The sequence below is a fragment of the Gnatocerus cornutus genome, chromosome 9 (genome assembly GCF_029298725.1).
Source record: "Gnatocerus cornutus isolate USDA-ARS CGAHR chromosome 9, icGnaCorn1.1, whole genome shotgun sequence".
Lineage (NCBI taxonomy): Eukaryota > Metazoa > Arthropoda > Insecta > Coleoptera > Tenebrionidae > Gnatocerus > Gnatocerus cornutus.
The window spans coordinates 11,106,399-11,123,504 of NC_142241.1; the positions used below are offsets into that span (position 1 = coordinate 11,106,399).

Consider the following 17,106-nt stretch of genomic DNA (forward strand, 5'->3'; position numbering starts at 1 on the left):
TTCTATCAAGTCTAAAAATGAAGTAACTTAATGTTTTAACAAGCCAAAATGATATTAATATATCCTATCATTTTTTTTAAATAAATTCTTAATAAATTAAAGTGATATCACTAATAACGTAAGCACTGATCAATTTAATGCAAATGTTAGTTAGAACCTTATAGTTCTCAGGTCGCGATGTTATATTCCGAATTTAAAATTAGAGATATTTAAAAAAAAATTAATTTGATGCTTATTTTACGCAGAATTTGACGCAACATCCAAATCATATGCTATTTTTTAATGTACGTCCACAAATAACCGAGATTTTTTTTAATTATTTGACACTAACAAACGGTTGATTTCTAATGACTAAGGACGCCGTCCGTAAAGAGCGACTTTATAGACGCTAGGTAAACGATACCGTAAAACATAAATTATTGTACAATCGGTCACTTTTTGTGCATTCAGTGAGAATTTAGAAAGCACGTATTTCCTTTTTGGAGCCTGCCAAACCACAATTATTATAAGTAGCTTGAGATAAACTTTCTGTTCTCTGGTCTGTAATCATTTCAACGTAAAACAGGCTCGTAAATTTAGATCCGACAGTCCGTAATGGTAAATCGCTAAAATCGAAATACTTCTTGTCTCTAAGTACTTTTTGAAGCGTAATAAGTTTTCTTTGGTCGTGATTCACAAAATCAGGAGTGATAGACGAGAAACTTGATTAAACTCTAAAATTAGTTTCTCAGGATTTAGCTGAGGAGAGTTTTAATTTGTTGCTATGTGTGTAGACAGAGTTTAAAATAATCTCCTGAAATTACCCTTTTGCTTATAACAATTCGAGAACCTAATAAATATTGAATATTCAGAAAAGCATGAATTTCCGTGATCATTAAAAATTCAAGCGTTAAAAAGTCAATTAGCGATGGACTCGTCCTCATGCAAAATTAATCGTCACATCAAAACCAGCAATATTTCATTGATCGATAGTCGTAGCCTTTTAATCTGTGTCAAACAAATCGGATGTTTAGAGTTCCATTTTATTAGAGAAATAAATTATGAGGTAGGAGCGAATTTTTATCTAAAATTGAAAAGCTCGTCAGTTTGCAGATATAAGCAAACGTTATAAAGTAGATTCTTTTCTAAGCTTTAGTACAAAGAAATTGTACGAAATGTCACGTTCACCTTTCCTGCTGGAACTGACGCGGTATTTTAAAAAAGGGACTTCAAGCTCTTTGTGGAGCAGTAATTAAAAGAACACAAAATAATTTTGGTTTTATAATTGTATGCGCGGTGTTAATAAAAACTTATTGATTTGGAGCGTTTATCAAACAACTCGGCACTGTATTGTGATTAAATCAGTTGTCAAACATCCTTTCAGATAACTAGAATGAAACGCTTTGAAAACTCGATTTTCAATTATGGGTTTTTCACAATGGTTCCGCTAATTGTCACTGTCGGAAGCTAAGCGCTTGCAGATTTCCATGCATAGCAATAACAATTTTCTTAGCAATTACGACCTCACTTCTATTTTAGTATGACTGCCTTTGATGAATATTAATTCGGCAAAAGCCAGATGTTGAATCTCGTCATGTCTGTTGAATATGGAATGCATTTCTCTTCTGATTGCTTCCTATTTGTCTCAACTTCAAATTCGTTAATTGCAGAGTTAAGTATCTTTTCAACTTCTATCGATTCTTATTAAAAACTCGTCACACAAAAAAGACGTAATTTAAATTCGTGAAATGCGAAAAGTTTTAATCCGGGATTTCCACGCCGCTTTTAGTTACAACTGCAATTATTATTTTGTCACGTAGCCAGTTTTTTCTTTTAATCGGAAAATGGAACTGTCATCAACTTTTATGAGGATGATAAGGATAAGAAACAGTGCTAATTTAATTTCGGCAAAGGTCAAGGATAATACAAAGTGACTTGAATGGGTGGTAATTCGCGTTGTAAATGGCACACGAGAAATGTGCGGGCGAAATTTGACCCAGTTTTATCACATCAAGATTCACTAGCGATTTTTTTGTGGAAAATCGGATGAAGAGGTATTTAAAAGCATAAATTCTAATTCCATACTTTAGAAGATGAAAGAAGCTCGTTTCAGTTGTTGCTTTTTAAATTACGGTTGTTTTATAGGATTTTCCAATTTTCTCCTGGAAATTCATCTCTGTATCAATGCCGATTTGTTTCTCCGTTCCATAAAAACAACCAAATTATTTCTAATGAAAGAATTGAGGAGTTCACTTTCGTACACTTATTCCAAACGAAAAGAATTTGTCTGTTTTCCCCACCGGAGAAATTCGCTTAAATGTTAAGTGAAATTTTCTTCAAGATTAATGGGGCTTACTCGGAATCCCGTCCACTTTATTGAATTTTATTAAATGAGTCTTCAGAATACGGAAGAAAACTAAAAGAAAACGCAACTGCACGAATTAAAATGAAATTTCATTTGAACCTGCAATGAACGTTTCCAACATGGTAGAGTCTGTAGTTTTATTATTACAGTTTTATATTTGCGGGCTCAAAGCGCTCGCACAAAGCATCTGAATTGTAAAAACATCCTTTATGTCGGCAGCAAAAATTAATTTGGCTGCTGATTACACGTGGCTCAAAGAATTTTTTTGACACGCGTCTATTTCCCTGCTGATATTCGGAAAATTCCGAAGCAATTTCCTCTCACTTTGACAATTAATTCGAGGCTTTCGCCCCATTTGACGGCTTTGTCGGTGGAAACATATTCAATATAAATATGATTAAAACTTACGATAACAATTTCTTTATTTACGTTGCATGTAGCGAAAAGCACAGCACAATAACAACACCTTTGCACGGTTTAGTTTCACGAGCACACAAAAATCACAAAGGAACTGTTAATTATCGCGTGTTCTACAAAGTTTTTTTTTTAGTTTGAGATTATGGACCGTATTCAGTGCAAGGGTCGAAGATAAAACTAACCTTGACGTTCGAATGGGTTACTCAAATAATTTTGTGTATCAGTCATGAATGGTTTTTATAATAGGAAGCTTCCTGCCACTGGGCTTGAATAAAACTTGCACCGGCTGTGCTGTCTATTATTCTATTGGTGGTATTCTTGAAGGGCACGTCGTGGTGATAATACGCAGTGGTTTTGTGATAATTATAATTTGAGACAACATTGCTGTTTTGACGTCTAATTAGGGCGCGATTGAGATGTGATTCACTCTCTAAAGCCCGGGAGGTACAAAACAATTTCCACTATTTTCAGTGTCGATCTATCGATTTCCCGCCCCAAAATATTACTCAAACACTCAAAATATTGTAAGTTTTTATCCACCTTTGCAAAGACAACAAATTTCGGTATTTGTACACCGTGGGCAAACAGCGATGAGGACCTTTTAAAACAATTTCACTCAGTTTTAATTGGACGCCTGTAAACTGCACATTAATTTCCCGAAAAAACGTTGACAAAGCTCGCATATTTCAAGCTGGATAAAGGCAAAGACACCTGTGCTCCACGGGTGGTAAAATGTGAAAATTTAAGTAATCCAAGTTGATAAACAATTTATATCTTCCTGAGAATAAGCTAGAGAGTTGGCGCCGTACTAGCAGCAGGTTATTCAAAGACTCTCCCTTGGGTTCTGTTAATTTAGATGACTGTATCTTGTAAATGTAAATAACCAGAATAATGAAATGAAATTTGGTATGCAACCATCACGTCAAAATTTAATTATGGTGCCGCGACGAAACTGTTATTGTTTTCCTTAGTGGAAGTTTTCTTTAATTAATGTATTTGTATCGACCACAAGATGAAACTGACGAATTGATTCGGTGGTGTGAAATTTTCAGGAGGTGTTTATTTCCGTGACGAAGCAAATAAAAAATTTAGATTCGCCTTGCGACTTGCTTGTTGCAATCGGTAACAGGTGTTTCTATCGATATCGGGGAGTGTCGAATTTGAATATGATGAGTTTAATTAATGTATCGCTAACAATACTTGTGCTATTATTTATCCTCAAATTAGTGGTAACGCGAAATTCAATACAGCTGACCTATTTCTGCCACCTTTTTAAAGTAAATTTATTTTCACCCGATTTTTGCTTGAACGTTCGTGACTGTCATCCGATGAATTGTAAATAAAAGTGAGTGAGTTTGGTTTCATTTATTTCAAAATTAATTTACAAAATAATATTCACTAATAATTGAACGAATTTTAAAGAGAAACTTCCATTGTTAATAGAATTTAAATGCACTCCGGTGTGTTATAGAACGAACATTTCTGCATTACCATACAAAATTGAAACAAGAATATGTCCTGCGGACTTTTTATCTGCCAGGCAATTTCACGCTTTTAGAAGATTTTCTCAGGTTCACATATAATATACTGTTGTTTTACGTTTTGGTTTTGCAGGCTTCAAGTTTCAGATTATTTGAATGCGTAATTTATGTTATTACAGTTTTCAAACTGATTCTGAAGCTCCGTCATTTTAGATTTTTTTGTTTAATTGCTGCGAAGTTTTGAGATTTTAGATTTAAAATTTGATTATTGTTTCTTTAGGTTTTTTATTTGGAATCTCAAAAGGTCAGAATCTAAGGCTTTCGTATAAAGTTAGGATTCTAATCAAAAAATTTTGAATCGGATACTAAATAATTAAACTGAATAAATAATAAATAAATTAGGAATTTTGGATTAATAAATTTAAGAATGAGAACACTTGAGGATAAGGGAATTTCATAAACATAAAATTTTTAGTTTTGGAAAAATGAATCTGAAAAAAGAAACGAAATACTAAAAGTACTTCGATTAAAAGATACTTTTGATAAATCTGGAAATTTAGAATTTTAATTTAGAAAAATGAAGATCTTAAAGCGAATTGAAATTGAACGGTAGTAAGAGCCTGAGCAGAATCATAATGACTTAATAATTAAAGACGTACAATAAGCTAAATTTGGGATAAAAACCTTTTAAACAAAAAAAAATGTAGAAAATGAAACTTTCTATGTAATAAATTGCTTACTTTTCTTTATTTTACCGAAGTCATTTAATGAGTAAATGACAGTTTACTGAACTGAAATAATTTTGTACCTTCTTATCACCCTACAAACCCTTTCAAATGTTTTTGCAGATAATATCGAATTATTTCTGAGGACTCTCATAATTTCTGACGGAATTTCTTATTAAACTCGCCGAAATTATTCTCCATTAAGAGAATATCAAAATCTCACAAATTAGGAATTTGAGAATTAAAATATATAATAAATAATGTCTAAGTAAATTACTAATTTCCGATTCTAAGATTTCAAAAATGAGCAAAATTTGAGGATTTGATAGAAAGAAAACCTACAGTTTTGATAAAATCAAACTGAATACCTAAGAACCTGAATGAAACTGAAAATACAAAAGTGTCAGAAATTTCTGTTGGTATTTTGATTAAAAGAAAATTCTGATAGAATACAATAACTGAAATTAAAAAGCATTTATAAGAGAAAGAGCAGAATTATAATTTAAAAAATCACGATGTTAAGTAACAATCTGAAAAGGAAAATTAGCAGAAAAACTTTTAAACTGAAAATCTGGAAGCCGAGACTTGAGTAATAATATTTTTTTTAATTCTGTTTTTTTCCCGCTTTACAAGACTCATTTGAGTCCGATAAGTGTCAGTTTACAGGATTGAAATAATGTTTTTTTTGTACATTAAACATTCGAGCGACTTTCTGAGAACAGTTTCATAATTTCTAACGGAATTTCTAATTAAACACCCGTAAATTATTCGCGATTGTGACGTCGGAGAAATTTCAGAGAGTGTCACATATTGAAATTAAAATCAAACTGTTCATAGCATGAAATAAAATTCTCTATGTTATTCGTCTGGCAACCCTTTATACACTAGTCGTTGCTGAATTCTAGACTGTACTAAAATAAAATATTATTTTCCGGACTTTATGGCGTACATAACCATTTAATCTTTTCTACAAATAAAAAAAAGAAAAAAGTGACGCGGCGAAAATTGAATACCGCATTGACACATTTGCGTTTTGTGCGAAATTTTGCATATGATAATGGTAGCTTTGAATTAGCAAATTCGTGTCGTTTTTCAGTACATCCCGATTTTTTTTCAACTCTCGACTTTCAAAAGTTTAATAAAAAGTCGTCTAAAAGTCATTCCGGTTAGACTTTTCTGGAATTTCTGGATAAAATCGGTCTTCAACAAATATTAATAAAACCATTTCGTTCGCACACACATTAAGAAACTGATGCAAGTGTCAATAACTTGCCACCTGTTTCCTTTTTCCTAGAAAAACGTAGCAAACAAGCGCGTTTATCTATAAAAAAGGATGATAATTTGGAAAACTGCCACTAGCATCTTAAAAATTCTATTTGATACCGGAGACTGAGTGAGAAGTAATGACAAAATATCGACATTTTTCGGTGACAACGCAAATAAATTCAATTACGGCATCAGTTACATGCGTTGACAACACAAAAATCGATCTCTCATCCATCTCTGTAAAAATTAACGGAGATTAATGGCACGACTATACAAATCTCCTGTACTATTACCGACATAATCCTCTTCTGAAAATATCGTCGATCGTTTTTTTGCTTTAAATTTCTAAGAGGATTCGTATTTTTTTCTTCGGGTTCTCAAAGGATCAATAAAAATATAATATTTATCAAAGGTCCAAAGTTATTTTTAGTTCTAAGAACAAGAAGCACGAATATTTAACGAAGTAAATAATAAAATTTTTAGAAGAGAATGATGACAAACGATGGTAATTTTTCCGTGCTAACGGCTTAAGAGCTGCATTAATTCGTTTAATCAAATTAACAAGTTGGCAGCCCTGCGCTGTTCATTGTTAGGGTGTGTCCCCATGTTACTTAATTATGAATGCGATGGAAATTAATAATTTACTTCATACTCCATGACCTTCCTGTATCGATTTTCTTTCATTTTCCGCTTGCTGCTCCGTGAAACGACCGAGAAAACTTGATAAATAACATTACCGTTTAGATGACATATTCCTTCAAAAAACTAAAAATATAATCGTGTCCTTCACATTATCCTCAAGAGTCTACCAACTTTCAATTGAATTTAAATAAAGTTTTACCTACTCGAATAATGAAACTTTCCCGGAAGAGAATTCAGATAACTCAATAAACAATCGAGGGGAAGTTAACAATATTATGAATTTTCCAAGTTAGTTTTTCTCATGATTAAATTGCTGCCATAAATACAAGCTTTGGACATGTAACTCGAAATTAATGGCAATATTGTGAAGTGTTTCGAGTTCCGGAATTGCGTCCCATTGCGGTGGGTGTGCCTTTTTTGTCGGTTGATTAAAGCTGAGGGTGATATTTGCCGCACAAACTTGTATAAGTAATGGGACTGTGTTAATGTAGTTTCTACGAACAATTTGCGAAAGTTGATATTTACGTGCAGTGAGAACAGATTTCATCTAACTTTACGTGCGAGCTACCCATGAGTTTAAAGCGAAATCCTTTTTAAATTGTTAATGTAAACTGAAATCTCTGCCATTGTCGTCATTTCTATAAAAACAGCTTCGCAAACATTTTTATAACTGTGTCAACAACAATTAGGTTTAGAGTTGGATCGATTTTACAACCCTTGGGAACATTCTTTTTTGTCGCCCTGTTTAATAACGATGATAGATTAAATTATAGAATTACTATAATTGAAGTAAATATTATATTACGTGTTCTCTCAGGTGTGCTTTTCCGATCAATCATTTCTATTGTGTCAAAAGACAAATTTAATTGGTTTGGATTCAAAACTATTTCAGTCTGAAAGAAGAGAATGCACGTCACTTCTTTAAGTCCGTCTAGCCGCAATTAGATTGCATGCCTCCAATTACGTCCCTTTTGTGTCTTTTTCCAGCCTCTCCAATTCGATCTGTTCTTCTCATTGTAAATCTTCTAATTAGAGTTGATATAATTCCTCAACATAATATAGTACTCTGTCTGAATTTCAAGTGTGTTTTCATAGTTGGATTATCTGTTCGGAGCCTTTGATAAGTTGCGATACGAGCAATAATTACTTCTCGGGAAACTATAAAGAGAATTTCGGGGGGAGAGAAATAATCATTTGCAATTTTTTAATCTAATATTCAAGCTTGATCTTCTCATCCTTTGCTCTTAATCCGGTTTTTCCCGGAGTAATCTGTTTCGAATTCTTTTTGAAAGTCAGAACTTTCAGGATGAACAAGGGGACTAAAAGGTGTTGGCTAATTTTTGGAGTTAATTAAAAGATATTTCGTTTTCACGAATTTTCCGGACGGTTTTCGCTGATTTTAGTGTTCATTCGGAATCACTGGCATTTCACATGTGAGATTAATTTGGTGGCTAATTTTACTCTTCCTGGATAATTATAGGTTTGGTTTACAAGAAGCTAAATTAAATTTTTAATCTAGATTAAACATTCAACTCCATATTACAGTCGATCAAATGCGAAATTAACTTCAACTCAGTCAAATTATTGTGTAAACTGCCTCTACGTTTATCGACAAGTTTACAATTTTTATAAAATTGATAGCTATCGTTAATAATTTTGTTACAATTTAGTTAACTTTTTTTGGTACATTGTAGACTCAGTCAATAGAACTAAATTAATAACAAATGTGTTGGACTGAATTATAATTGTTATGATTGATGGAATCAATAAAACTGGTGGATGCGCTTGGATATTTTATACTAATGTTCTTGTTTTATCTAGTTTAACGATGTATTTTATATTTTTATATTGGAAAACTCAACCATTTTAAGAACGTAGTATTTTAAATTGGATTAAATAATGTAATCAAAATGCGTGCCAATATTTTACCTGGTGAACTTTTTTTACAATAAACTTATCATATTTTAATTTTATAATATGATCATATTTTCATTTTGTTACAGATTTTTTTGTTCTGTACATATTACAGAATTACCAATAACTTCGAATTAATACATAATATGATTTTACCCTGATTAAATTACTTTTTGACATAACAACTCGCATGTAAATTGTATTACCTATGAAACACTAAATTGATCCGATTGATTAGTAAACCTGCAGCTGTTGTTCATTTCAACGACAACAGTTGGTATTAAACTGTCAAAACTTGACACTTTTGTGCATTACTTAATACTCTGTAATGAAATTACTTATTGAAGGTGTTAAGTTTGGACTGAGACATGTGGCAGTGAGGTGATTGACATAGAGCAGCAATTTAGAGTCATAGATAAAAGACTATTATTGATTTCATTAGTTTACAAGCTTTCATGTCCCATTATAAAATTCATTGTTAAACGCAGATCTAAAAAGAGAATTATACAAACTATTTCTCTAGGGAATAAAATAAAAAAGACTACAACGAAATTTTATAAATTTCTATTTAATTATGTGCTTTGAATCCCTGTACGTCCAGATTTTTTTAATAAATGGCAAAAATTGTACAGTGCATATTATTTAATGTTCTTTCTCTAAAACGGACTTTTAGTTAATATTTTAATTAAAATTTGTAATTTTTTTCCCAATGCAGATATAATTTTACAATTTTGTATCTTTAATAAACAGTCCAAACCTAGCAAATCCCGAAAATTTAAAATAGATAACTCTCAAAATAATTAATTTACGAGAGTTAATAGAACGCTCTAATAAAGTTGCAAATTTTTAGCTGCTCATTTAATTAAAAATTCTAAAATCTTTCCTGCTGAAGGTATAATGTTTCAAATTTATGTTTTTAATACACAGTCCAAAGCTAACAAATTGTAAAAATTTGAACACTATAACTTTGAAAATAAGTAATTTACGACAGTTGATAGAACGCTTTAATAAAGTCACAATTTTTTAGTGGTTTTGTACTTTTTTTTTTAAATTATTGTAAAAATCCCAGACGCAATAAAAGTCCTTTTTGAGATCAAAACAAATACAATCTCGAAATATCAAAAAAAGTGAAAACTTCAAAACTAATGTTATTTATTAATTGGAACCGCTGCAGCTGCAGGACAAATCCATAACGAGTCTCCAAGAGACTAATTGGAACTAGAATTAATTTTATGCTCCCAAGTACACCTAAACCGAAACAATTACAAAGACAAACGTTTGTCACGAAAACTTTAGATTAAATTCAGCACAAATGTATAGAAGTTAATCAGGGCTTTAATTATTACTTACAGGCACCCATTAGCTTTCCGTTCTACAGGCGTTCATTAAATACAAATTAAAAAAAAACGGGATGCCGACGTTTGTGTTTGATTTATTGTGCTTCTGCCGTTTATTATATGCAACAATAACATTTTATAAATTACGAGCAAACTACATTTGTACAATGGATAACTTTGAGCACGAAACAACTATCTACTCTTAAAACTTGATTTATGTGTGCTCGGCGGCTCCAACCTGTTACAATAACAATGAATATTCATAAGATATCTCTCTAAGCCTGGATTGAGTAGCCATAAGCCATACGTGAACGTAAAATTAATACTCGGTGGGGTACATTAAATAAAAGTGCGGTCCTCCTGATCAACTAGCAACATTTTAAAGTCGCAGTAAAAATCGCAATAAACCTTAGAGGTTTATAACGAAAATAAATCTTTTAATTTGGGTCTGCTAAACCACCGTTGACTTTGTTGAAGTTTCATGCATCTCCAAGAAGCCAACAATGGAAGAGAGTTTGCACGACATCTCCGTATTTGCATCTCGAGTCCTAAAGGAGCCATTTACTAGATTTGTAAGCCGCACGGTGCACCTGAGGTCTAATGCACCAGTTCTGTTTTTGGTAAACTTGATGAGAGGTAATGATTGATTGGGGCTCCAGAAAAATGTTGGCAGTCTTGACAAAAATGTGGAGAACAAAGAACTGTAATCAAAGCTTTTGAACTTTTGTGTTAAAAGCTTTGTATGTTGATGCCGGAAGTGTCTTATTCCTTTTTAGAATTTAAATTTCTGTGGAAATACAAAGGTCTCAATTATGAGGTTTTCAGTTTGCGAAAGGGAAAAATACAACAAAAATGATTTTCTGTATAAAATGCACTGCCAAATTAAATTGATACGCCGAATGAATTTGTTCATTCGATCATTTCCGTTTTAAAATAGCGCATTTGCATAGAAAATTAAATAAATAGTATAACTGAAAATTACCAAAAATATTTAATCCAATAGGCATGAAAGTTCCGACAAAATAATTTCTATTTAATGGCACCGATATTGATAAAATGTCTACATGTGAAAAAGTCGATTACAGTTTTTATTTGTTTTGTACAAATGTTGAAGTTGAATGTTTTTGATATACATTTTATATGAGCGTGGAGCGAGCAATAACAGAAAAGCTTAGAGTATTAAAAATGGTGGATGCGCAGGGCTAAGAATTTCAATAGTTTTAAGAGAAATTTACTTCTTTGGTATCTTCTCACAAAAAAGCGAACATTTATTTCAATTGCAGGCAGCTGAAAATTAAAGTTTCTCCTTCTGTCTGTTCGATGTTAAACGTCTCTTTTTGGACACGTCTAAAAAGACCGAATCGAATCGATAAGCTCCTGATAACAGTACCCAATGGAACTTCACTACTTCATCTGCAATTAATCGGGGAACAAAATAAGAAATTCAATTCTACGAAATTTTTAGGCTGTCTTATTATTAATTCAGCGGATATTTGAGAAAACGATTTCCTTTTCGACGCCTTGCGAGAAAGAATATCAGCACAATTATTTTGACGGAAAATATTTTTCTGACTCCATAAATAGACATCTTTCAGCGTTACAACCACAAACAGAATTACGTTTCAAAACATATGCGTTTGGTTAAACTAAAACAATTTACATTGGCGGCGAATAAATTAAATTTCCTGTGAGCAATTACGCACGTAAATGCCGGTACTGGAAATACTCCTAAAGGAATGTGTTAAAGTGTCATGCCAACAAATACAGGTGAATATGAAAACTCCGGTAAACATTGCGGACTGAGAAAAGTCATTAATTGATAAGAACCGGGCGTTCTCGCGGCGGCAACTTTCCTAATAACTATTACAGTGCGTCCATTTATCAAACTATTTTTATTTAAATTTTATTGTAGCACCGATAGTTTATCAGGATTTAGAAGTAATTACTCCGTCCGATTTGTTACGAAACGAAATTCCTTATCGAGTTGCTCAAAACCATAAAGTTTAGCCATGCACATTTTATTCCTCGAATAAATTATCTCGCTAAGAATTGCACCGTCTTGCGTATCCTTCTCCGTTCCACTGAATTTCTCGAGGCCTCGCGAAGATTATTTCAAAAGAGATCATATCCTTATAATGTGATTTAGCAACCTGAGAGAAAAATCTTCTAAAGCAAGAGGGACAGCAATTGCTGAAGAAAACAGCCTGTAATAAATCAAGAGCGTAGGTAGAACATGCAAGGCGTGTAATCCGGGTCGACCTCATTACAGCCCGGATTTATACATTCAGCAACAGGGTATGAAGTGTCCTCACGACGTCTCATTAATGTCAGATATATAGTCGGGACTTTACACTGAAATTTACGTAATTAGCACGTAATTAATCTACGTATTAAGCGATAGCGAGGGGACCGAGGATCCCGGATTTTCTTTGTTTTTAAACGCCTTATTCTAGTTTATTTTTACCCGTGAAAATCTGAATGAAGTTTTTAGGTTAATACAGAGAACCAGAAGCCAAAGCGTTTTAATAAATAATCGTTTTTGATTGAGTTTCCTGATAGGAAAACTTTCGAGGAGCTGTAAACTTTTCCAGATTGATGAATGTACTACACGGTTGCTTTGAAAAAGATGCTTTTAGCAGAGATATTGAACTTTTGTTCTAGTTACATTTAAACAGACGTTAAAATTAACTGCAATTGGACAGGTATTTCAAAATTTAGTAATCTGAATAATTAATTCAGAAATTCGCCAGTTTTGCCTGCATGTATATTTTATTTAAATCAATATTTGCTTGTTTGTTGATGTTCTACCTTCGCTATCTTTAATGATGGATATTCGCTTTGATTTTAGTGGGCAAATTACCCCATAATTTTCACAAATTTATTATAATTAGAGCATTCCTCTTGAATCCATTAAGACCGATAATATTATTACAATGTAATATCCCAAAATAAAGCTAATTGCGTGTTTGGTTTTATAATTAAAGTAATTAGTTGTACATCTCATGTCCGCAATCATTTCGATCTCTCCAGAAATTATTTATCTTTCCATGTTTGTGTTTCATGGCTCGACAATGTTTTTTTGCTCTGACTGAACGTGCCACAACACCGATCCTCTAGATAAATTAATCCAGCGTATATTGTACTTAGCGTAATTGATGTCGCCTCATTATTTACAACCCCAATCAAACAGTACGATATTGAGCACGAACAAACTAATTCCACTGAGACAACATTTGAAAAATTGAGCCACAAAAATCGAATAAGACTTTTATGGTGTCTGCAACAGGTCAAGTTTGGAAACACATAAATCATGTTTTTAATATTCCACCCTGACTTTATGAAGGGTAGATTTTATGCTTAAATAAAATAAGGTCGCCTGCGTGTAATATTTTTAGTCGTGATAAGGATTTTAAAAGTTTTTTTGTCGATTTATGAAGTTTTTAAATTGTGCGCGTGGGGGAGATCATATCGCCTTTATTGGCACGTGTAGTGTAAAAAGTAGTAAGTTTGTGGGTCATTCAGAGTAAAATTCGCAGCAGAAGTTTAGAGTGTGCGTTATTCTTATCTATTTGAAGTTTGCACGCAAACATCGCTGCCGTAATATTTTAAAGCGTACATGTTACATTTTTCTTAGAAATTTAAAGCAAGTTGGCACGTAAAATTTCGCCTCCGATTCAGTCCGGTCAATTTAAAATTTGTCGCCTTGCGCAAACGTTGGAAATTACTGTTGTTATCGCCTCTTTAAGACGCTCGAATAGATTTTGGTTCGTTCAAAAAGTCGTCTAAACTAAATAAAAAAGTTTCACGACTCGCTAATTAGACGCTCGTCTTGTAAAACGGAACTCCTTTGTTGACCGATGTAGTCGTGATGAGTTTGAATAATCCAACTTTACACCTCAAACTTCTTCTAGTTTTGCTGGGAGAATAGAAATTTCAAAGCAATATTCTTGCAAATAGAAGTTTTTCTTTGGTTGCTTCAATTGCAGTCCTATTTCTTGAAATAGAGAAAAGTAAATTGGTTAAAGTCAGCTGCGAAGTGTTTCAAACAAACGGCGTGTGAAGGGAGTGATAAAACTTACAAACAACGTACTAAAGAAATGATAGTTTCGCTGCAATATTCCATAATTCTATTATTTTATTTCGGCGAGTAAAATCATGTGAGATTAATGCACATGATAAAAATAAAAAAAAATTATCTAAGTAAAAATCAGATAATTATACGCGCCGCATGAAATTGCTAACGCTTCAAATTTCACAATTTATGATCGCCATTGTAAACTTATCAGCACTAAAATAAGACGGTTTAAATTAGATTGTTCCTCGCAATAATTACTCCACTTTCCGCGTTTATTTGAATTTCATTACTGCCTGAACAAAGCAACACTATTTACAAAACCAAAAAACACTTTCCATGCAACAATCCGTAAATTAAAATCGCATTGTAATTTAAATAGACAATAACTGTCATGTTTCACTCGGAGTCAATTGGTTTAATAACAATAATGGTGGATGCGCCGGGTCTAACCATCGATCTAAGAACCGTTCGTTCGACTCTACCTAAACAATTAAAAGAGTAATTTAGATAAAACGTACTTAATAAAATTATAAGAGTCTGAAGTTGAAACTTTTGTATTTCATCCTCAAGTTTTAAGTTTAATGAGCTGTTAAAGCTTCATCCTTTTGGAGAGTTGATGAACGTGATCAAGCCGATACCACGTGAAAAAATGCGCTGCGTGTTTTGCTATCAGTGGGACACTTTTCATGATGGCCAACTTGGCGGCTCCCTGCGGGCTCAAAACCCACAACGTCTGTTGTTCTTTATTTTCTCCTATTTGTTGTGTAAATCAATACAGTTTTTGTCGCAAAAGCGCGGTTTGTTTTTCAAATAAATATCTGGAAATGCAGTTCCCGAATTTAAAAACCTCAAGTGTGTGATTATGCTCTCGTTACACGCTGCAGGAGAGTTGTTCACTAAATTACATTTTCAGCTCGCTAATTAAAAACTTGAAATTGTACAAAACTCGTTGTATTCGAATAGCAGTCAAGCATTCTTTGTAGTGAAAAGGAGAGGAAAAAGAGTGAAAATCGAAGTAATATTTCATCTTGAAAACATATGAGCGATCGTTGAAAAGATCGGAAGTTGAAAGAGTTTGCTTGAAAAATTAAGACCCACCCTGCTCTATAAATTCAAGGGAGTTTGCTCAGCTAATTAGAACAGTAACAATTTGTTAACATGATAAATTAGTTAAGGCGTAAACATGTCAGCTTACTCTAAAGTATAAATAGATGATAATTATATCATTAAATCACGAATTACGACATAATTACTACTTTAACCAGTTTATGTGGAAAGTTATTGCGCCCGTTTTAACATTAAGCCGCTATTAATTTAACTCTCGAATAGCTAATATAAAAACTCCCTCAATTAAAAGTCCGATTTACCGAAACGCGGAAAAGTTTGATTATTTAATCGAGGAGTTATTTGAATGAAAAATCTTGCTCATAAATATTAAGTACAACTCTTCAGAGTTTTGAAAAATTAAGATTACTCTTAGAAACCCAAAGTTCTGTTTATTTAAATGTGGTGAGTTGAGTGATAAAGTTGCGGATATAAATCTGTGATGTAACTTGTTGATCTGTTTATCGAGGGATAGGGAAGTTCGAGGAAGTCAGAAGATGAAAATGTGGTTCGATGAGTTTCATATTTTAGGCGCTCCTGATGAGAACGAATATACAAAAAATAGTAATGCAGTTTTTGTTTTGGTTTTTGCACGTTTTCCTTACTTCGAGTAAAAATAACACAATTTTTAAGTCTTTCCTTTACAGTGCAGTGGAGCGTGAAACTAATTAGATGAAAAACAAACTCTTTCGCGTGGACGTAACAAGGTTGGATTTTAACCAATTTTTTCCCAATGAAACAGATTATTTTAATAAAATTAATTAGGAAAATCGAGGTATAAATTCGTCTCCTTTGTGGCTGGAATTGTGTTTACATCCGATTCGGTAATGCACATGAGAATCATCATTCATATTTGTTGTTGGAAGCTTTACAGGTAAAATCAGACAACATTGTTTTATTGACAGTTTTAGACTCCGTGTGGACTGAATGGGAATCTATTTTTACTCAGCGAAAAGCGATTTTCTCCAAATTGGTGCATCTAGAAGACGTTTTCTTTTTAGATTTGAGGAAAAATTGGTGCTCTTAAGTAAAATATTTCCTCAGTAGACAGCTCACAACAATAAAAATGGGGAAATAAAGGGTCCACAGCACGAGCCAATTTAGCGATTATTTATAAAAATAATCGAAATCCTGTCGAGGTGAACGTGAAATATGCCTTCATTCTTCGACAAACCGTTAATGACTCCTTAGCTGCGTTAGGCACATTTAATCCAATTTATATTCAGAATTTCCCACAGGTCTAATGCAGCGAAATTAGATCACCTAGTAATTTTGTAGTAAGAAAAATCTCCACCGTTCCAAACTCCCAATTTGTCCTCTCAAACAAATCGTTGCAATTTGCATTCCCGTTACAAATCTTTCGATCCATTATGCATTTAACGTTGCATCAAAATCTCTCAATTAACCCAGATTTCCTGAACTGTCCCAACAGGATGCACTTGCACCCTCTTGCAATCGATAAAGGACCATTACGATATTGCATGATTTTATCCATTTATGTCGCTGGGAGCGAGCTGAACTGCACGTTGAGAACTAAAATTGAGTTTAGTCGAGGCAAAAGGCCATAAACCACTTGTGCAGGATCGTAATTTTCTAAGGACAAGGCGAAGTCCGCCCCTTAACTAAATCAAGACCTTTGGGGTGAATATAATGTTCCAGTTTTGGTGGTAAATTTAGAACGCATTCGTATTAATGTTAATGATCGCGCTAGGGATATTTTCGGAATATTCGCTGGATTTACCGGAATGAATTTTTCAAAAGCTGTCACATACAGATCGAGGCGGGTTTACATAGTCGTAAA

At 33.1% G+C, this 17,106-nt stretch overlaps 1 protein-coding gene across 3 annotated transcripts in view; it reads right to left on the bottom strand.

Annotated features, from left to right (window-relative positions):
- The window catches only part of LOC148168791 (uncharacterized), a 58,253-nt gene that overhangs the window by 26,524 nt on the left and 14,623 nt on the right, over positions 1-17,106 (bottom strand). The window contains exon 1 of one of the 3 annotated variants that reach the window (XM_088045315.1): positions 2,753-2,977. The exons of the other annotated variants lie outside the window; for them this stretch is intronic. The gene's annotated coding sequence lies outside the window, so the exon portion shown is untranslated. Of the gene's footprint in view, positions 1-2,752; positions 2,978-17,106 lie in introns of those variants that run through there. 3 annotated transcript variants of the gene reach the window in all.